Here is a 24,667-nt window from a genome sequence, read left to right as displayed (position 1 = left end):
AAGAATCCAATGGCAAAGAAGGAGACAGAAGAGATGTGGGTTCAATCCCTGGGTTGGGAAGATTCCCTGAAGGAGGAAATTACTACCCACTCCAGTATTGTTACCTGAAAAATTCCATGGACAGAGGAGCCTGGAAGGCTATAGTCCATGGGGTTGCAAAAAGTTGGACACAATTGAGCAACTGAGCATACAGGCTTAGAGATTTCCTTCTTTCCTTCATTTTAACCCCAATTGAATTTTGTTGAAATATTTGTCCTTCATTTATTGTGAATATTTTGTATTAATCAAAGTGTATTACTATTACCAGTTTTCTGCCATCTAGGACTAAGATATTACTTAAAACACATGGTCATGTGTTAGAATGTTTTTGGTATTCTCTGGATGGTGTTTAAAGGTGTCAGTTCATATTTAAAGCTCTTTGAATTCACACTCATCTCTAAGAATCTCTGAGAACTCCTGATAATCTCAGTTCAGTTCAGTTCAGTCGCTCAGTCATGTCCGACTCTTTGCGACACCATGAATCGCAGCCAGGCCTCCCTGTCCATCACCAATTCCCGGAGTTCACTCAGACTCACATCCATCGAGTCGGTGATGCCATCCAGCCATCTCATCCTCTGTCATCCCCTTCTCTTCCTGCCCCCAATCCCTCCCAGCATCAGAGTCTTTTCCAATGAGTCAACTCTTCGCATGAGGTGGCCAAAGTATTGGAGTTTCCGCTTTAGCATCATTCCTTCCAAAGAAATCCCAGGGCTGATCTCCTTCAGAATGGACTGGTTGGATCTCCTTGCAGTCCAAGAGGCTCTCAAGAGCCTTCTCCAACACCACAGTTCAAAAGCATCAATTCTTCGGCGCTCAGCCTTCTTCACAGTCCAACTCTCACATCCATACATGACCACAGGAAAAACCATAGCCTTGACTAGATGGACCTTTGTTGGCAAAGTAATGTCTCTGCTTTTGAAAATGCTATCTAGGTTGGTCATAACTTTCTTTCCAAGGAGTAAGAGTTTTTTAATTTCACGGCTGCAATCACCATCTGCAGTGATTTTGGAACTCCCAAAAATAAAGTCTGATACTGTTTCCCCATCTATTTCCCATGAAGTGATGGGACCAGATGCCATGATCTTAGTTTTCTGAATGTTGTGTTTTAAGTCAGCTTTTTCACTCTCCTCTTTCACTTTCATCAAGAAACTTTTTAGTTCCTCTTCACTTTCTGCCATAAGGGTGGTGTCATCTGCATATCTGAGGTTATTGATATTTCTCCAGGCAATCTTGATTCCAGCTTGTGCTTCTTCCAGCCCAGCATTTCTCATGATGTACTCTGCATATAAGTTGAAAAAGCAGGGTGACAATATACTGCCTTAATGTACTCCTTTTCCTATTTGGAACCAGTCTGTTGTCCCATGTCCAGTTCTAACTGTTGCTTCCTGACCTGCATATAGGTTTCTCAAGAAGCAGGTCAGGTGGTCTGATATTCCCATCTCTTTCAAAATTTGCCACAGTTTATTGTGATCCACACAGTCAAAGGCTTTGGCATAGTCAATAAAGCAGAAGTAGATGTTTTTCTGGAGCTCTCTTGCTTTTTCGATGATCCCGTGGATGTCGGCAATTTGATCTATGGTTTCTCTGCCTTTTCTAAAACCAGCTTGAACATCTGGAAGTTCACGGTTCATGTATCTAAATACAATCCAAGTCTCAATATTATGTTGATAATTTCTAAACTAAAAACCTCTTTCTTACAAGTGCTTTCTTCATTCTTTTTCCATCCGTATAATGAATGCTACATTTCTCTTATCTAACTTCTCTTATTCTTTCTCTACTTGACTATGAGGACATTTCCATCAAAAGAAAATTTTCCAGTTTTCCCATTCTTGGAAAGATTTCCTCATCTTTAAATTATCTGTAACAATTCCTGTTACTATGCTTTTCAAATTCTTCAACCAGGACTTTGGCCATGACTTTTTAATTAGTCTCTACTCCATCAATTTCTCCTTGGTCCAATCCATGCAAATTTTGACAGAAGAAATTGGAGAAAATTTTGTAAAGTTAAAAAATAAAATAAAATAATTAAAAAACACATAAATAAATATAAATAAATATAAATATAATGAAAAGTAAAGTAGAATAAAAATACCAAATGTAGATATATAGATAACAGAAGCTATTTATAGACAAGAGAGTTACAGTTTGTTCTACTTGTTTGTCCTTCCTATAAATATACAAGATTCCTCCAATGGGAGCATGTTGATTTTGCTTATTGTTTTTTATTACATAAGCAATACATGAATAAAATAGTGATGTAAAGATTAAAAAAAAGAAATCTAGGCAAAAATAGTACCTTAGATAATAGTTGTAATGTAACAAAATTAAACTTTAATCTTTTAAATCCTTAGATCTGTGCCCCAATTTTAATAATTTGACAGTGCTCAGAGGATGAAAAGAAAAGTTGTTTGCCTAATATTTCACGACCTTCTACAGTTTAATTTTATGTACCCCTTTTGCTGGTCCAGACAGTTTGTTCACTGCCATCTAGAATGCACCATAGGCATTCATGTCTGTTGTGCTTGCTTCTATACTTGCATCTATTATAGTTTACTTAAAAAAAAATCTACATGTTATTCATATTTTCAGATTCAGTGTTCTTTTATTTATATCATTATTTCCTTCTCAGATACTGTCAGTGGTCCCCAGACTTATTGGCATTAGGAACCAGTTTCATGAAAGACAGTTTTTCACAGAGGGGAGGCAGGAATGGTTTTGGAATGACCCAAGTGTATAATAGTTATTATGCATTGCTTTCACCTGTATTTTATTTTCTATCATCATAAAAGATGGAAATTGAGTTAAGTGGTATTCTATCTATAAGGATAGTGATAACTTCTCATTCTTGGCATACATTCTAGCTTATAATTTTTTGAAATGTGAGTTAGATGCACTTTGAAAATGTAAGTAAGAAAGTGGTGTAAATAGAAGGGATATGAATAAGACAGTGGAAATGGTAACTAACAAGGATTGTTAAATAGCAATTAAATATTTTGAAAATGTATTATTTCTTTGCCTACATCTTTATATTAATTTTAAATTATGTTTATATTTTTAGCTTCCACCAAGGAATACACACTATAAATCTTCTTATCCTACTCCCACTCCATATCATGTTTTCCCTATTTCCCTTGCCTATTCTCTGCTGTTAAACTTCAGCAAGTGCTTTTCATCATTCATCATGAGTACTGCTTTATTGAAAATTTCCCACTTCAATTGCTCAGTCGTGTCAGACTCTTTGCAAAACCATGAAAAGCAACATGCCAGGCCTCCCTGTCCATTTCCAACTCCCAGAGTTCACCCAAACTCATCTCCACTCAGTCGGTGATACCATCCAACAACGTCATCCCCTGCCGTACCCTTCTCCTCTTGCCCTCAATCTTTCCCAGCATCAGGGTCTCTTCAAATGAGTCAGCTCTTCACACAGGTGGCCAAAGTATTGGAGTTTCAGCTTTCACATCAGTCCTTCCAATGAACACCCAGAACTGATCTCCTTTAGGATGGACTGGTTGGATCTCCTTGCAGTCCAAGGGACTCTCAAGAATCTTTTCCAACACCACACTTCAAAAGCATCAATTCCTCGGCACTCAGCTTTCTTTACAGTCCAACTCTCACATCTATACATGACCACTGGGAAAACAATAGCCTTGTCTAGATGGACCTTTGTTGGTAAAGTAATGTCTCTGTTTTTTAATATGCTATCAAGGTTGGTCATGCTTTCCTTTTAAGGAGTAAGCGACTTTTAATTTCACGGCTGCATTCACCATCCACAGTGATTTTGGAGCCCAGAAAAATAAAGTCAGCCACTGTTTCCCCATTTATTTGCCATGAAGTGATGGGACCGGATGCCATGATCTTAGTTTTCTGAATGATGAGATTTAAGCCAACGTTTTCACTCTCTTCTTTCACTTTCATCAAGAAGCTTTTTAGTTCTTTTCACTTTCTGCCATAAGGGTGGTGTCATCTGCATATCTGAGGTTATTGATATTTCTCCAAGAAATCTTGATTCCAGCTTGTACTTCTTCCAGACCAGCATTTCTCATAATGTACTCTGCATAGAAGTTAAATAAGCAGGGTGACAATATACAGCCTTGATATACTCCTTTTCCTATTTGGAACCGGTCTGTTGTTCCTTGTCCAGTTCTAACTGTTGCTTCCTGACCTGCATACAGCTTTCTCAAGAGGCAGGTCAGGTGGTCTGATATTCCCATCTCCTTCAGAATTTTCCAGAATTTATTGTGATCCACACAGTCAAAGGCTTTGGCATAGTCAATAAAGCAGAAGTATATGTTTTTTCTGGAACTCTCTTTTTTTTTTGATGATCCAGCAGATGTTGGCTATTTGATCTCTGGTTCCTCTGCCTTTTCTAAAACCAGCTTGAACATCTGGAATTTCACGGTTCACATATTGCTGAAGCCTGGCTTGGACAATTTTGAGCATTATTTTACGAACATTTGAGTTGAGTGCAATTGTGTGGTATTTGAGCATTCTTTGACATTGCCTTTCTTTGGGATTGGGATGAAAACTGACCTTTCCCAGTCCTGTGGCCACTGCTGAGTTTTCCAAATTTGCTGGCATATTGAGTGCAGCACTTTCACAGCATCATCTTTTAGGATTTGGAATAGCTCAACTGAAATTCCATCACCTCCATTAGCTTTGTTCATAATGATGCTTCCTAAGACCCACTTGACTTCACATTCCAGGATGTCTGGCTCTAAGTGAGTGATCACACCATTGTGATTATCTGGCCTGTGAAGTTCTTTTTTGTTCAGTTCTTTTGTGTATTCTTGCCACCTCTTCTTAATATCTTCTGCATCTGTTAGGTGCATACCATTTCTGTCCTTTATTGAGCTCATCTTTGCATGAGATATTCCCTTGGTATCTCTATTTTTCTTGAACAGACCTCTAGTCTTTCCCATTCTATTGTTTTCCTCTATTTCTTTGCATTGATCACTGAAGAAGGCTTTCTTATCTCTCCTTGCTATTCTTTTGAATTCTGCATTCAAATGGGTATATCTTTCCTTTTTGCATTTGCTTTTCACTTCCCCTCTTTTCACAGGTCTTTGTAAGGCTTCCTCAAACAGATATTTTGCTTTTTTTTTTTTTTTTTTGACAGAATGTGGTCCACTTGAGAAGGGAATGGCAAACCAGTTCAGTTCTTGCCTTGAGATCTCCATGAATAGCATGAAAAAGCAAAAAGACAGGACACTGAAAGATGAACTCCCCAGGTCAATAGGTGACCCATATGCTACTGGTGGTCAGAGGAGAAATAACTACAAAAAAATTAAGGGATGCAGCCAAAGCTAAAATATCACCCAGCTGTGGATGGGACTGGTGATTGAAGCAAGGTCTGATGCTGTAAAGAGCAATATTGCATAGGAACCTAGAATGTTAGGTCCATGAACCAAGGCCAATTGGAAGTGGTCAAACAGGAGATGGTAATAGTGAACATCGACATTCTAAGAATCAGCGAACTAAAATGGATTGGGATGGGTGAATTTATCTCAGATGACCATTATATCTTCTACTGTGGGAAGGAATCCCTTTGAAGAAATGGAGTAGCCATCATAGTCAACAAAAGATTCCAAAATGCAGTACTTGGATGCAATCTCAAAAATGACAGAATGATCTCTGTTCATTTCCAAGGCAAACCATTCAATATCACAGTAATCCAAGTCTATGCCCAGACCAGTAACACTGAAGAAGTTGAAGTTGAACAGTTCTGTGAAGACCTACAAGACCTTCTAGAACTAACACCAGAAAAAGATGTCCTTTTCATTATAGGGGACTGGAATGCAAAGGTAAGAAGTCAAGAAACACCTGGAGTAATAGGCAAATTTAGCCTTGGACTACGGAGTGACGCAGGGCAAAGGCTAACAGAGTTCTGCCAAGAAAATGCACTGGTTGTAGCAAACACCCTCTTCCAACAACACAAGAGAAGACTCTACCCATGAACATCATCAGATGGTCAACACCGAAATCAGATTGATTATATTCTTTGCAGTCAAAGATGGAGAAATTCTATAGAGTCAGCAAAAACAAGACTGGGAGCGGACTGTGGCTGAGATCATGAACTCCTTATTGCCAAATTCAACTGAAATTGAACAAAGTGGGGAAAACCATTAGACCATTCAGGTATGACCTAAATCAAATCCCTTATGACTATATAGTGGAAGTGAGAAATAGATTTAAGGGACTAGATCTGACACACAGAGTGCCTGATGGACTATGTATGAAGGTTCATGACATTGTACAGGAAAATTCATACATTTCTATTTAATTTGCATAGGATTAATTCAGAGTATTTGTGTTTGGTCTAAAATTAAGGTACTTGCTTATTTATGGTCTCTCAATATAGTATCTTCTTATTATGGAAATTATATTCTGTGAAAAAAAAATTGTAGAAAGCAGTAAAGCAAAGAAAGTTGATGCTGTGAAAGTGCTGCACTCAATAGGCCAGCAAATTTGGAAAACTCAGCAGTGGCCATGGGACTGGAAAAGGCCAGTTTTCATTCCAATCCCAAAGAAAGGCAATGCCAAAGAATACTCAAACTACTGCACAGTTCTCAAGAGCCTTCTCCAACATCACACTTCAAAAGCATCAATTCTTCAGATTTGTTTATATTCAGAGTATATTCAGTGTATATTCAAAGTATTCAGATTTCTTTATAGTCCAACTCTCCCATTCATACACGACTACTGGAAAAACCATAGCTTGACCAGATGGACATTTGTTGGCAAAGTAATGCCCCTGTTGTTTAAAATGCTGTCTAGGTTGGTCACAACTTTTCTTCCAAGGAGCAAACGTCATTTTATTTCATGGATGCAGTCACCAACTGAAGTGATTTTGGTGCCCCCCAAAATGAAGTCTCTCATTGTTTCCATTGATTCCCCATTTATTTGTCATGAAGTGATGGGACCAGATACTATGATCTTAGTTTTCTGAATGTTGAGTTTTAAGCCAACTTTTTCACCCTCCTCTTCCACTTTCATCAAGAGGCTCTTTAGTTCTTTTTCTCTTTCTGCCATAAGTGTGGTGTCATCTGAATATCTGAGGTTAGTGATATTTCTCCCAGCAACTTTGATTCCAGACTGTGCTTTATCCAACCTAGCACTTCTCATGATGTACTCTGCATATAATTTAAATACACAGGGCGACAATATACAGCCTTGATGTACTCCTTTACTATTTGGAACCAGTCTTCTGTTCCATGTCCAGTTCCAACTCTTGCTTCTTGACCTGCATACAGATTTCTCAGGAGGGAGGTCAGGTGGTCTGGTATTCAATTTTCTTTAAGAATTTTACACAGTTGCTTGTTATCCACACCATCAAAGGCTGTCGTGTAGTCAATAAAGTGGAAGTAGATGTTTTTCTGGAACTTTCTTGCTTTTTTGAGGATCCAAAGGCTGTTGGCAATTTCATCCCTGGTTCTCTGCCTTTTCTAAATCCAGTTTGAACATCTGGAAGTTCACAGTTCATGTACTGTTGAAGCCTGGCTTGGAGAATTTCAAGTATTACTTTGCTAGAGTGTGAGATAGTACAACTGTGCAGTAGTTGGAACATTCTTTGGCATGGCCTTTCTTTGAGCTTGGAATGAAAACAGACCTTTTCCAGTCCCATGGCCACTGTTGCATTTTCCAGATTTGCTAGCATATTGAGTGTAGCATTTCACAGCATCATCTTTTAGGATTTGAAATAGCTCAGCTGGAATTCCATCACCTCCACTAGCTTTGTTCATAGTGATACTTCCTAATACACTTGATATACCTGATACACTTGACTTCACATTCCAGGATGTCTTGCTCTAGGTGAGTTATCACACCACCGTGGTTATCTGGGTCATGAAGCTCTTTTTTGTATAGTATTTGGTGTATTTTTGCCATCTTTTCTTAATATCTCCTGCTTCTGTTAGGTACATACTGATTCTGTCCTTTATTGTGCCCATTTTTGCATGAACTATTCTCTTGTGTCACTATTCTCCTTAGTGTCCATGGTTCAAGGTAATCTGCTATAAACTTGCTGATAAAAGGATTCCCATGTGGCATCAGTGGTAAACAATCTACCTGACAGTACAGGGGACACAAGAGACCCAGGTTCTGCCTCTGGTTTGGAAAGATCTCTTGAAGGAGGAAGTGGAAACCCACTCTAGTATTCTTGCCTGGAAAATCCTATGGAGAGAGGAGCCTGGTTTCAAAGCGTTGGACATGACAGAGCACATAGGCACCCATTTTATTTACTGATAAAAAGAATCCCATCTGTGATTGGGAGGGGAAGCACATTGCCCTTTGCCCAAATAGACCCAATAGCTAATTCTAAATACATTTATTTTCTGTAGTTTTTTTTCTGTATTTTATGATGATCCTGATGTTCTCCACCATCCTGAAGCTTCTGGCTTGATAGAACAGTGAAAGCCTGGCAAATACAACTGGTCTTAATTTGTGAGTTAGCTAAATTTATTATAAGTACAGAGACAGAAACTTATTCCAGCTAGTTAAATTAATGAGGCAAATTATTGGAAGATTCTGAGGCTTCAGGCATAATATAAGAAATTAGCTGAATTATCATAGCTAAGGATGTGATGAAACCAGTTCTCTCCAAGGGAATTCAGTAGTAGAAATTCATGGATCTTCTCACCAAAATTCACAGAAATGAATTTATATACAGGGATATTTCATTCTGTTTTCACTAATGGCAAATATTAAGCATGTATTTTTTTTTTTTAATTTTACATCTGGTACATTTGGCTAAGTTACCCACCCACCGCTGAGTTAATCACCAATATTCAACAGGATTACTTGGCACACGGCCTCTGTATTCAGGGCTAATCTAAAAAAGGAAGCAATCAGTTGAGCTGCAAAGGAAGACCACGAATTATCTATATTGACTTCAAAGAATTTATCAACATAAAAGAAGAATATGAGAAGGCAGTGAATAATTAATAACAGTACATTTAGAGACATAGCTATTGTGAGAAGCTCAAAGCAAAACTATCTAAAGCATTGCATCCCTTTCTATTTCAATATTTAATATCACAGACATTATTACCACAAAGTATTCTCAACATTAGACAAAGAATTATGCAATTAGGCACAATATAACTTTATTTCATGGCTGGAACAGATAGGGTAAACATATTCAATTTTCCCATACTTCACCCAGTCTTTTAACAAATCCCTCTAGGTTTTACCCAAATTAACATAATTTCCTATTTCTTTGCTCTGCTAAATGGATTTTGAATATGTTCAGCCTTTAGAGGAATCCATGTCAGTATGTCTAGTGTAATGCAACAAAATTCTCACTGAAGGGTCAACTCCCAAAACCTGCCAAGTGAGGTTCTTGAATTATCTCACTCATTACAGCATTTGGTACTGATTTTAGGATCTATTAGTTCAGCTTGGTGTGTATTCACACAAAACAATATATTAGCATAGGATTCTAGGATTTTTTTCTTTTTTCAGGACTTGTATTTTCCACATTTTCCATCTAATTTCAATTTTGTGACTTATTGTATATCATTGTCTGAGAAAAACGCTGCATTTAGTTGTGACTTGAATATTTTCATTCCAGTCTATAATCATTATGACTTAATCTAATCTCCTTTAAATAAAAAGACTAGAGCGGTAGTATCTCTTACAGTAGCCACTAGTCAAATATAGCTATTAAGCATTTGAAATGTGGCTAGTCTGATAAAATGTGCCAAAAATGTAAAATATTTTGAAAACAGTATGAAAATGTCTTAATAATCTTTGATTTAATGCTGAAATAATATTCTAGAAATATTGGTTTAAATAAGATATATTATTAAGATTCCACCTCCTTCTTCACTGTCATACTATGCTATATTTTAAAAGATAGTACTCACAAAAATTTAAAATTATATATGTTATTCCATTACTTTTATATTGGACAGTACTAGTCTAGAGTTAAAGAATTTGTTATGCAAAAGTCTGAAGCAAATGCCTTTCTAAATATCAGACAAAAATCTGAATTACTGTTAATAAAATGCTATTTATACAATAGGCTCATAATTTGTTCTACTGAAAACAATATTGTCAGTATGTCTTTCACAATTATGGTTTAATCCTTTTATAAGATGTGTACTCAAACATTATCAATATCAGTAAGAGTATAATTCTATTCTCCATTAAGGAAAATATTAAAACTGGGACATTATTATTATGATGGTTCTAATAAGTTGTTCTATTAAGTCATTTTGCTACTTAAAAATACATATTTTTATAGTGCCGTCAACCTCAAGGCATTCTTCCTTTGAGAAAATTCTAACTCATTGTACTTGCCTCTCCTTCACCTGTCCATTGTAGAACAACTATAGTATGAATTTATACATATGAACTAGTGGGCTATTTCAATGCCTCTTATTTGGAAGTGGGCAAAGAATAGACTAGGTAAGTGACTCTTCAGTGTTCCATTTGCACATAAAGGGTGCTGCAGTCGTGTCTGACTCTGTGCAACCCCATAGATGGCAGGCCACCAGGCTCCCCCATCCCTGGGATTTTCCAGGCAAGAACACTGGAATGGGTTGCCATTTCCTTCTCCAAAGCATGAAAGTGAAAGTGAAGTTGCTCAGTCGTGTCCGATTCTTAGTGACCCCATGGACTGCAGCCCACCAGCCTCCTCCGTCCATGGGATTTTCCAGGCAGGAGTACCAGAGTGGGGTGCCATTGCCTTCTCCTCCATTTGCACAGAGGGGTGCAATTATATTGTTATGGATTGAATAGTTGTGTTTAACCAAAGTTTATATATAATACTAAAGCTCTAACACCACACACACAAGGTGACAGTATTTGGAGACACAGCATTTGGGAAGTAACTAGAATTATTAGGTTATTATTGGAATCCTTATTGTGGGACTAATGACTTTATAGGAGAGAACAGAGAAATTTCTTTCTCTCTCTCTCTCCCCCATGTGCAAGCCAACAGAACTCTCACCAAAAACCTTCCATGCTGGCATGCTGATCTCAGATGCATAGCTTCCAAACTTAGAGAAACAAATTTCTGCTGTGAAGCCATTTAATTTATGGTATTTTGTATGGTAGCCTTAGCTAAGACATATAGTAATAGAATTCATAATAAATATCATTTATAATAAATCCTCTAGTGTTAAACACTCGAGAAACTGCTGAGAATTAGCTGGATTTCAGAAATGACTTCATTATCATTTTGTGAAACTAAATTTAATTGTTAAATTTAATTAGTTAGGATTACATATATTTTCCTGGGAAATTTATGAAAATATTTCTACCCCTTTAATAAAGTATGTGAAACAAGCTAGTTTCTCATAATATTATATGACTTTTTTTCTTAATTTTATACAATTCAAGTAGCCAAAAACATGTTATAAACACCATATTCTTATATTTTTACTGTTTAATAATCATTCAGCTTTTTATTTCCAAGAAATCCCTCCACAAATTTGCTTATTAGACTGAAATTTCTCTATACCTTTATGTTTTTCCAGGATTTGAATATGTTTTTGACCACTGTCATGTCCCTATCTGCTTGACTAGATTTTCTCCTTGGGAGAGAAAAAAAAAAAAGGATGAACTATTTAATATAGGAATCTTATAAACTTAATAATCTGGTTAGTCAGGTGAAAATACTTAAGTTTAGTCAAAAAACACAAATTTAATTTATGTATATACCTTCTTTTGCTCTGCATATATACACTCAGACTTGATTCTAACTAATTAATTAGCTAATTAGTCTACAGTAAGTTAATTTTGAAATATTTCAAATATACATGCATGCTCAATCATGTCTGATTCTTTGTGACCCTGTGGACTGTAACTCACCAGGCCCCTCTGTCCTGGGATTTCCCAGGCAAGAATACTGGAGTGGGTTGCCATTTCCTTCTCCAAGGGGATCTTCTTGACCCAGTGATGGGACCTGTGGCTCCTGTATCTCCTGTTTGGTAGGCAGATTCTTTACCACTGAGCCCCCAGGGAAGCCCATTTCAAATATGCTATTGAATAAATTACCATGTCTTTGATGGAAAGACCTTTACTAATTTCTTAGGAAATTTTTTTTTCACAATTATTCCTTCATTTTCTCCAAATGAAAACATAAATAACTTGAACAAAGTTGAAATTTCAAAAATTGTCTTGTCATCAAAGTTTATTTTTTTTAATGATTCCTAATCTTTAATTAATATTTACTTGTTCTTTATGATAGTGTCAAACAGAAGCATTGTTTTTATGAGGACAGGAAATTTCCAGAAGTGTTTTACAAATGGATTCTGCAAACTGTAATTCATAAGAGGTGACATCTCCTGTAATTGCATCTGAGTATTCTCTTACGTGTCTTCTGCCAGGAATATATTTGATCACACTTGCTGCCCCTAGCTAGTCTTTAGTATTTTCTTTTCTGGCCCAGATCCCAACTTTGAAAACCAATAATTTTTTTATACGTGAAACTGTCTTTATTATCTTTCTTATTGCTGTGTTCATTGGTCTTCTAATGGTTGAGTGGATCCCCTTGGTGTGATTGTTATTAGTACGTCTCTTAAACAAATGTTAAAGACAAGATTAAATAGTTTTCCATAGTATGAGGTCAAAGACATGAATCCTTTACTTTGATATTAAAACCAGAAGGATATTAAATTTATTTCTCTTTGGCAAGGAAGCCTTAGTATCCAAAATCTCACTTGAGCCACATTCTGCAAAAGGTCAAGTTTTCAGTGGATTAAAACCAAAATAAAACAAATGAAAACTCCAAAAACTGCTCCATAGTGAGATACTAAAGAAAACACTGATTTGTTTTTCCTTTGCCCTAGTGAAATTTTAGTGTAGAAGCCAGGTTCTTAGATGTCAAGTTTCATCATAAAGTAATTTGTTTTTCAATTATGCACTGGAAGCTTATATAATAAACATATTGAAAAGGAAATAAAGATCCTAAATTTCTATTAATACTTCTAAATCTAGCCGTCTCTATATTAATTCGGTGATCCACGTATCTGCAGATAAACTTCACATAGGGCAAATCAAGTTCATTAATACTGAAGAGTTGACACAGTTGCTTATTATTTTCATACATATTCATGTGAAATCAGAATTTAAGAATGATTTCAAAAGTATGTGTTATATTCTCTTACTGCTTGCAATGACAGTTAATCAGTTTCAAAGATTGTCTTTATTTCAACATTGAATTGGGAATTAATATTTTGCTTTATATTTCTGTAAATTTCCTTTCCCTACAATAAAAATCTTTTATCTTTTCCTCAATAATTTTCTGTGCAGAAAACTGCATATCTGGCAACCAGTTAGTTACCACTTAAGCAAATTATAAACTCTTTCTTTACTATACAGCCCTGAAATTTCATGTTTAAAAATGGAAAAAAAAAAAACTTTAAATAGAATCCAATGTAAATTTCTATTTCAGTATCTTTTCTTCTTTCTATTTTGAGTATGTGTTAAATTCTTCACGTCTCAATTGTAAATCTTTTTGTTCATGTAAATTGGTATTATGATACAGTCATTTTTATTGGTTATAGAATAGAAGCTAAACAAATATCTTTAATTAGTTCACTAATAATCTGAGTAGCTATGGGACTTGCCAAAGGTGAGTTCAACCAGGACCAGAACAGTATATAAGGTTCTAACACAGTTTCTGTAGGTTTCACTTTTTCTTAATTTGTTAGTTAAAAGTGAAGAGTGAGAATTAAATACTTACCTTTACATACATACAAGGTAAACTGCGAAAGCATTTTTTTATAACATTACTTTAAATTCTAGCAATTGAAGCTATACAAGGGTATGCTTTATAAATTTCATGGGGCTCTTGTACACTTTCAATAAAATGACAACTGCATTACAACTTAGTATCATAAAATCAGGAACATACTTCGAATTCTTTAAACACAATACACAGAAATAAAAGTGAAATCAGAAGCCATCCACAGTTATGCTCCTGCTGCTTTTGCTAAGTCGCTTCAATCAGGTGCGACTCTTTGCAACCCTATCATATTCTGCCTGGCTCCTCTATCCATGGGATTCTCCAGAGAAGAATTCTAGAGTGGTTGTCATATTCTCCTTCAGAGACCTTCCCAACCCAAGGATCATGCCATGAGCACCACCTGGGAAACTCATCCACAATTATACCAATTGTCAATTAAAAGTGTTACCACTTTCTACTTGATATAATAGGCACTATCTAGTAGGGTATCAGAGAAGGCAATGGCACCCCACTCCAGTACTCTTGCCTGGAAAATCCCATGGGTGGAGGAGCCTGCAAGGCTGCAGTCCATGGGGTCACTGAGGGTCAGACACGACTGATCAACTTCACTTTTACTTTCAACTTTCATGCATCGGGGAAGGAAACGGCAACCCACTCCAGTGTTTTTGCCTGGAGAATCCCAGGGACGGGGGAGCCTGGTGGGCTGCCATCTATGGGGTCGCACAGAGTCGGACACAACTGAAGTGACTTAGCAGTAGGGTATACTAGAAGTTATTTTAGATTCTCATCCTGCAGTACTCTACTGGGAAGGTTTCCCCAATAGAGTCAGGAGATATAGCATATCTTTATGAAAGTTGGTATAGAGGGAACATTTTTCAACATAATTAAATGAAAGCTATTTGTGAGAAATCCACAGCCAATATAATACTCAACATTGAAAAGCTGAAAGCTTTCTCACTAAAATCTGGAAAAAGACAAAAATACCCATTTTCATCACATCCCTTCAGCATAGTTTTGTAAGTCTTAGCCACAACAATAAGACATATAAAAGAAGTAAAATGTATTCAAATTGGTATGGAAGAGATAAAACTGTCATTTTACATAGATAATATACTGTATATAGAAAACCCTAAATACTTTATACAAAAGCTACCAGTACTGATAAATGAATTCAGCAAGGTAACAGGATATATGATTAGCATATAGAAATTAGCTGCATTTCTTTACACTAACAATGAAATATCAGAAAAGAAATGTAAGCAAACAATACCTTTTAAAGTTGCATTAAAAAATAGGAATGAACCTCACCAAGTGGGCAAAAGACATATGCTGAGAACTACAAAACATTAATAAAGGAAATTGTTGATGATTCAAAGAAATAGAAAGATACCACATGCACTTGGATTGGAAGAATTAATATTGTTTACATGGCTATAATACCCAAAGCAATCTGAAGATTTAATGAAATATCTATCAAAATATCCATGACAGTTTTTCACAGAACTAAAACAAATAATCTTAAATTTCATATGGAACTATAAAAAACCCAGACTGCCAGAGCCATTTTGAAGAAAAAAGAGGAAAGCGGGAGGTATAATTCTCCTAGACTTAATAATACAAAGCTACATCCATCAAAACAGTATGTTATTGGCACAGAAACAGACATATAGTCAAAGGAACAGTATCGAGATTCCAAAAATAACACACACACACACACACACACACACACACACCTATGGATGATTAATCTTCAACAAAGGAAGCAAGAATATGCAATGGGGAAAAGAGAGTCTCTTCAGCAAGTGAAGTTGGGAAAGTTGGACAGCCACATGTAAATCAATGAAGCTAGAACACAACCCCACACCATACACAAAAAATTAACTCAAAATAGTTTAAAGACTTAAATAAAGATGAGATATCATAAAACTCCTAGAAGACAACATAGGCAAAATATTCTCTGACATAAATCATATCAATGATTTCTAAAGTCAGTCTCCCAAAGCAATAGAAATAAAAGCAAAAATAAAAAAAATGGGGCCTAATCAAGGTTACAAGCTCTTGCACAGAAGAGGAAACCATAAACAACATGAAAAGGCAGCTACAGACTAGAAGAAAATATTTGTAAACCCTCACACCAGTCCATCATTAACATGTCTACAAATAATAAATGCTGCAGAGGGTGTGGAGAAAAGGTAACCCTCTCAAACTGTTGGTGGGAACGTATATACGTTCAGCCACTGTGGAAAACAGTATGAAGGTTCCTTAAAAAACTAAAAATAGAACTACCGAATGATGGGGCAACCCCACTCCTGGGTGTATTCCCAAACAAAATTATAGTTTAAAAAGATACATGCACCCAGTGTTCATAGCAGCACTATCTGCAATAGTCCAGACATGAAAACAACCTAAGCATTCATCGACAGACAAATGGATAAAGATGTAATGTGTAAATATATATATATATATAAAACTCAGCCATTGAAATTATATATTATATATAAAATGTTATAATATAATATATACATATATATATTATTCAGCCATTAATGAATTAAATAATGCCATTTTCAGCAACATGGGTGGACCTAGAGATTATCATACTAAGCAAACTAAGTCAGAAGGAGAAAGATAAATATATTATATCAGTTAAATGTGGAATCTAAAATATGACATAAATGGACATATCTAATAAACAAAAACAGATTCGCAGATATATAGAACAGATTTGTGGTTTCCAAGAAGGAGGGTGGTGGAGGAGGGAAGGATTGGAGTTTGAGATCAGCAGGTGCAAGCTATTATATATAGAATGAATAAACAACAAGGTCCTACTGTGTAGCACAGGAAGCTATATTCAATATTCTATGATAAACCATAATGGAAAAAAATATGATTATACAGAGACAAAAGTAACAAGAAAAAATCTAATTTGAAAAAAATGCCTCTTTTTCAACGCTGCACAATCTGGGCAAGGTTGTTTGGGCTTCCCAGGTGGCTCAGCAGTGAAGAACCTGCCTGCCAGTGCAGGAGATGCAAGAGATGTGGGTTCAGTCCCTGAATCGGGCAGATCCCCTGCAGTAGAAAATAACAATCCATTCCAGTATTCTTGCCTGGAAAATTTCATTGACAGAGGAGCCTTGTAGGCTACAGTCTAGGGCATCACAAAGAATAAGACACAACTGAGCAACTGAGTATTTGTGCATTATTAAATATAGTGCCCAGACATTTCTGGTCTGCAATGTAGCTGAATTTGTTGGCATTTCTGAGACCTTTACTTTGGGCAGAATTAAATCATTTTAAATTACACTTAAACACTGTGTGTGTGTTTGTGTTTATGCATGTGATTTAATTGTTAGCCCTCTAAAAGCAATTTTCTAAATACAATGCTCCTTGAATTCTCAGTAGCAAACTCTAGACATGATTATCTTTTCCCACAGTTAAAATTTCAGATTTCACATATGAGACTAGTTTAACAATCACAAAATGGAACATAGTCTAAAACCAAGCAAATTCACTGTTTAAAATAAATTAAAATTATTTGCAATGAAATATGCAGTGCATAATCTATTTCACTATAACATAAAGGTTTTAACGTGTATTTTAATAGGTGAGGATAACTATGCATAAGAAAGAAAATAAACTATATTTAGTTCCCTTTATTTAGCATCCTATAGCTTTCCCATGACAATGTCATCAAATTAATTTTATTGACTGCCTACTGTTTACCAGTTCTCATGCTAAGTATTGAGAAGAAAAATATTAATAAGAAAAAACATTTATATTCAAAGGTCTTTCAGTCTGGTAGATAAAATGGGGAAAATAAGAGTTACTGAGATCCTGCTATGGGCCAAGAAATATAAATCTTTTAATATGCATTATTTTCAATGGCTGGCGAAGGAAATGACAAACCACTCCAGTATTCTTGCCTAGAGAATCCCATGGACAGAGGAGCCTGGTGGGCTGCTGTCCGTGGGGTGACGCAGAGTAGGACACGATTGAAGTGACTTGGCATGCATGCCAGCATCTGGGTTGGCTGTATAACACAGTGGTTAAATATCTGAATTGAAGCTAAATTACCTACTTACTAATGAATGGTCAAGTCTATCTATAATATCTCAGTCTTTTTCTAAGTATAAAATTGAATAATAATCCTGTCACTGAGATCTGGGAAGTCAAATATTGAGTTGATACAGCATCAAAATGGAGGAAGTCTAAACCCTAAGTCACAGAGAAGAATATCAGCAGACTCATATTTAACTTCATCTGAGCAAGAAATAATCTTTTCTGGTGCTAAATCACCACAATCTGGAGGTCTGTATGGTATATCTGTAACCACAGTGCAGCTTACTCAGACCAGTATGGAAAAAGACATCTTGTAGTATTGCCCTCCCATAATAGTAATAAAATCTTAGATAGCGAGAAATAGGCTTAGTATTAATAGTTGGGCAGTGGCTTGCGACAAACTGACTGAACTATTCTATTCAATTTATCCATTTTATAACAAGGTTGAATCCTTACTTTGGATTCAAAATATTCCCTTTTCAAACACATATTTAATAAAATCCTATAAATATGCAAAGATTTGGGTATCTTAAAAAGCAAGACAGTTAACCTACTTCAAGGACCACACGGAATAATAAAGATAAATATGCAGGAAAGTAACTGATATTTAGAATAATATAGCCCTATTAAGTAATAACTCATTGGAAAAGACCCTGATGCTGGGAGGGATTGGGGGCAGGAGAAGGGGACAATAGAGGATGAGAGGCTGGATGGCATCACCGACTCGATGGACATGAGTTTGAGTAAACACCGGGAGTTGGTGATGGACAGGGAAACCTGGCGTGCTGAGATTCATGGGGTTGCCAAGAGTCAGACGCGACTGAGCGACTGAAGTGAACTGAACTGAAGTACTAAGAGAATCTAGTGAATGTGCTAGAAGTTGAGCTTGAAGGTATCAAGCAGGTCTTTGCAAAAAGGATTATATTTAAATAATGTTTTAAAGGAAAAACACAAATTTAGCAGATGGAAATGGAGTTAAGTTTTTCCAAAGAGTGAATAGTAATGTGCAAAAATAAGAAAAATAACAAATTCAGAGGATCACAAGAAGCCTATCGTGCAGGAATGGGAAATGGCACAGTGATGAGTCTGTATAGTTTTGCAAAAGCCAGACAGGAAAGGTTTTCATAAAGATTATATTTGTAAAAATTATAAAGATAATTTTTTTTTAATTCTTGTAAATAACAGGGATTGGAGTTACATCTTGGGGTTAATTGAATGTGAGGAGAGGAATGGAAAAGAAGAGAAAAATGACCTCTGAATTGGGGAGATGTATGTAAAATGCAAATAGATACACTATTGGATAATTGCATTTATATCAGAAGATTAAACTTAGGGAATATCTCACTGTATGTGTTTTGATAGCATTTTTTTCCAAGAAAAATATTTGATCATTTTTATTATTTTTTATAGTTGCTTAACACAAATTCATTTCTTTTTTTTAATTTTATTTTATTTTTAAACTTTACAATATTGTATTGGTTTTGCCAAATATTGAAATGAATTTACCACAGGTATACATGTGTTCCCCATCCTGAACCCTCCTCCCTCCTCCCTCCCCATACCATCCCTCTGGGTCGTCCCAGTGCACCAGCCCCAGGCATCCAGTATCGTGCATCGAACCTGGACTGGCGACTCGTTTCATATATGATATTATACGTATTTCAATGCCATTCTCCCAAATCATCCCACCCTCTCCCTCTGCAACAGAGTCCACAAGACTGTTCTATACATAAGTGCCCCTTTTGCTATCTCATATACAGGGTTATTGTTACCATCTTTCTAAATTCCATATATATGCGTCAGTATACTTTATTGGTGTTTTTCTTTCTGGCTTACTTCACTCTGTATAACAGGCTCCAGTTTCATCCACCTCATTAGAACTGATTCAAATGTATTCTTTTTAATGGCTCAGTAATACTCCATTGTGTATATGTACCACAGCTTTCTTATCCATTCATCTGCTGGTGGACATCTAGGTTGCTTGCATGTCCTGGCTATTATAAACAGTGCTGCGATGAACATTGGGGTACACATGTCTCTTTCAATTCTGATTTCCTCAGTGTGTATGCCCAGTAGTGGGATTGCTGGGTCATAAGGCAGTTCTATTTCCAGTTTTTTAAGGAATCTCCACACTGTTCTCCATAGTGGCTGTACTAGTTTTCATTCCCACCAACAGTGTAAGAGGGTTTCCTTTTCTCCACACCCTCTCCAACATTTACTGCTTGTATACTTTTGGATCACAGCCATTCTGACTGGCGTGAATTGGTAACTCATAGTGGTTTTGATCTGCATTTCTCTGATAATGAGTGATGTTGAGCATCATTTCATGTGTTTGTTAGACATCTGTATGTCTTCTTTGGAGAAATGTCTATTTAGTTCTTTGGCCCATTTTTTGATTGGGTCATTTATTTTTCTGGAATTGAATTGTAGGAGTTGCTTGTATGTTTTTGAGATTAGTTGTTTGTCAGTTGCTTCATTTGCTATTATTTTCTCCCATTCTGAAGGCTGTCTTTTCACCTTGCTTATAGTTTCCTTTGTTGTGCAGAAGCTTTTTAAGTTTAATTAGGTCCCATTTGTTTATTTTTGCTTTTATTTCCAATATTCTGGGAGATGGGTCATAGAGGATCCTGCTGTGATGTATGTCGGAGAGTGTTTTGCAAAAGAAACAAAAGAGACCATAGCAAAAATCAACAAAGCCAAAAGCTGGTTCTTTGAAAGGATAAATAAAATTGACAAACCATTAGCCAGACTCATCAAGAAACAAAGGGAAAAAAATTAAATCAATAATATTAGAAATGAAAATGGAGAGATCACTACAGACAACACACAAATACAAAGGATCATGAGAGATTACTATCAACAATTATATGCTAATAAAATGGACAACGTGGAAGAAATGGACAAATTCTTAGAAAAGTACAACTTCCCAAAACTGGACCAGGAAGAAATAGAAAATCTTAACAGACCCATCACAAGCATGGAAATTGAAACTGTAATAAAAAATCTTCCAGCAAACAAAAGCCCAGGTCTAAATGGTTTCACAGCTGAATTCTACCAAAAATTTAGAGAAGAGCTAACACGTATCCTACTCAAACTCTTCCAGAAAATTGCAGAGGAAAGTAAGCTTCCAAACTCATTCTATGAGGCCACCATCACCCTAATACCAAAACCTGACAAAGATCCCACAAAAAAAGAAAACTACAGGCCAATATCACTGATAAACATAGATGCAAAAATCCTTAACAAAATTCTAGCAATCAGAATCCAACAACACATTAAAAATATCATACACCATGACCAAGTGGGCTTTATCCCAGGGATGCAAGAATTCTTCAATATCCACAAATCAGTCAATGTAATAAACCACCTTAAGAAATTGAAAAATAAAAACTACATAATTATCTCAATAGATGCAGAGAAAGCCTTTGACAAAATTCAGCATCCATTTATGATAAAAACTCTCCAGAAAGTAGGAATAGAAGGAACATGCCTCAACATAATAAAAGCTATATATGACAAACCCACAGCAAACATTATCTTCAATGATGAAAAGTTGAAAGCATTTCCCCTAAAGTCAGGAACAATACAAGGGTGCCCACTCTCACCACTACTATTCAACATAGTTTAGGAAGTTTTGGCCACAGCAATCAGAGCAGAAAAAGAAATAAAAGGAATCCAAATTGGAAAAGAAGAAGTGAAACTCTCACTGTTTGCAGATGACATGATCCTCTACATAGAAAATCCTAAAGACTCCACCAGAAAATTACTAGAACTAATCAATGAATATAGTAAAGTTGCAGGGTATAAAATCAACACACAGAAATCCCTTGCATTCCTATACACTAATAATGAGAAAACAGAAAGAGAAATTAAGGAAACAATTCCATTCACTACTGCAACAGAAAGAATAAAATACTTAGGAATATATCTACCTAAAGAAACTAAAGACCTACATATAGAAAACTATAAAACACTGGTGAAAGAAATCAAAGAGAACACTAACAGATGGAGAAATATACCATGTTCATGGATTGGAAGACTCAATATAGTGAAAATGAGGATACTACCCAAAGCAATCTATAGATTCAATGCAATCCCTATCAAGCTACCAACGGTATTTTTCACAGAGCTAGAACAAATAATTTCACAATTTGTATGGAAATACAAAAAACCTCGAATAGCCAAGCGATCTTGAGAAAGAAGAATGGAACTGGAGGAATCAACCTGCCTGACTTCAGGCTCTACTACAAAGCCACAGTCATCAAGACAGTATGGTACTGGCACAAAGACAGAAATATAGATCAATGGAACAAAATAGAAAGCCCAGAGATAAATCGATGCACGTATGGACACCTTATCTTTGACAAAGGAGGCAAGAATATACAATGGAGAAAAGACAATCTCTTTAACAAGTGGTGCTGGGAAAACTGGTCAACCACTTGTAAAAGAATGAAACTAGAACACTTTCTAACACCATACACACAAATAAACTCAAAATGGATTAAATATCTAAACGTAAGACCAGAAACTATAAAACTCCTAGAGGAGAACATAGGCAAAACACTCTCCTTGATAGCTGTTTTGAGGGGCCTATAGGAATTATGGTCTTTAGGTAGGAAAATTTGAATAATCTCATTACATTATAGGCTTAAATTTCATCATTTTGTCAAATAGACATAAAATCTGGAAGAAAAATGTATCTCAAAGGACAGATCTCACAATTCCTCCTTTGTTCAATTTTCTTAGCTTATAATGAAACTATATTTCTTTTAAAAAAGATTTTATAATAAAGCATGCTCAGATGTATACACATAAACACATTTATATATAATATATGTATATAAAACTAAAATGGTATATAAAATGCAATTCTATTCTAAGATGAATTTATTTCATACTTTGACATGGCCAGATTTTCTAATTTATATGTGTTTAATTATAACATTGATTATATAAATCAGCGTGTGTTTGTCTTTAGTTTTGCAAACTGTTATAGAGCAGGTGTCATGTCTTTAAAAGTATTTCTGAGTATTACCTGAAATCATTCACCTGAGGAAGCTTAATATGTAAACATCCAGATGCTCAGCATTTGTAAATTACTCCCTGGGTATAAATTAGCCACTTTAGCAATGTGTCAAAGTGTTAATAAATATTATTCTGATTCTTATTTTTTCATATCATTAAGGTATTTAGAGTAATAACTTCAGTAGGCTTGATCATGATCATGACCATAACCAAATGATAAATACACAAGTTCTTGTACGTGGAGAAGCTCATTAACACATTTGGAAACTGAGAGTTAATTGATAATGATAAAGATTTAATATTTTCTGCAAGTAGTATATTTGCTTTAATTTCTTGGTTAACTTTTAATATGTTATTTAAATTTCACATTATTTTTCTTGGGAAAATTTGAGAGATAACATTCTGATTCCTCTCTTTAACAAGTCCACATCAGCTCATCTGATTTTTAAAATCTAATATACAACTTCATTTTTCAGAACATGTTGTAAGTAGTCTATAGAACATTTTTTGCACTAAAAATATAAAACAACTAGTTTAATGTATTTTAGCATAAATAGATGTAGCTCTTAGTACATGTTCCCATGTGAAATGTGGCTTTCCTTCAACAAAAACGTGATTTTCACAAGGAATTACAGCTGTATTTCTTTTATATATGCCAGAGTTTACAGCATATTATTTATCAATCACCTATAAGTCAAATAATAAGACATATATGAATTAACAATATTGAATATTCAAGTCTATATAAAATTTTATGTGTGCTAAGTTGCTTCAGTAGTGTCCGGCTCTTTGTGACCCTATGAACTGTACGTAACAAGCCAGGATCCTCTGTCCCTGAGGTTCCCCAGGCAAAAATACTGGAATGAATTGCTGTGCCCTCTTCCAGGGGATCTTCCCAACCCAAGGATCGAAGGAATCCACATCTCTTAGGTCTCCTGCATTGGCAGGTGGATTCTTTACCACTAGTGCCACCTTGGAAGCCCCATACAAAATTTTATAATCATGCTCAATTGGCTCATATAATCATGGAAAATGAATTAAAATGATATTACCTTTATAAGAAAATCATTATAAAGTTTAAAATAATTAAATTTTACTTAATTATTTGAAATCATTCTTCCACTTACCATCACTACCAAATTTGAACAAATTGAACAGTCTCCACAGCATGCTTTAAATCTTAGCCTATATATATAATTGCTTTTATACAAATGAGATTCACCACATTTGAAGAAGTCAAAGTTTCATCATCAAGTAAAACCAAATGTATTTAAGAGTCCTGGAATGTAATATTTTCAGAAGCCTTCTGACATTCTGCTGCAGTGCCATGAAAGAGCTGTAACTACAGCTAGATTTCATGTCATTCTCTTATCCATAATTATAGAAATTGCCAGGAATTTTATAGCTAAAATACTTTAACTGGTTGATATCCCTTAAGGATCATAAATTAATAGATTATGCCCCTGTTGATTATGCTCCATGTTGACCCTGATGTCCTTCTTATAGGCTTATAGCAATCAGACAGCTGTATTATTTTGTTTTGTTTTAAACAAGCGAATATTTAATCTTAAAATCCAAGTAAAATATAAACATTAATTAACACTTTTCTAATTATAGAAAATTCAGCATAAATGTACAATTTACAAAGGAAAAATGCATGATTTAGACATTCTCCAAGGCTAACTTAAAAATAGGCTTATGAATATTTGTACTATACAATGATTTGTGCCTATTAATATGTACTTTTGATGGATTTGAAACTCAGATACCACTAAATGCAATATACAGTAAGAGACTAATATTTCAGTTTAAAGGGATGAACTGTTTTATTGATTAGCATGAAAAATGAGT

This window comes from Bos javanicus, chromosome 2, assembly GCF_032452875.1.
Source record: "Bos javanicus breed banteng chromosome 2, ARS-OSU_banteng_1.0, whole genome shotgun sequence".
Lineage (NCBI taxonomy): Eukaryota > Metazoa > Chordata > Mammalia > Artiodactyla > Bovidae > Bos > Bos javanicus.
Note: the sequence above shows the minus strand (reverse complement) of the source record.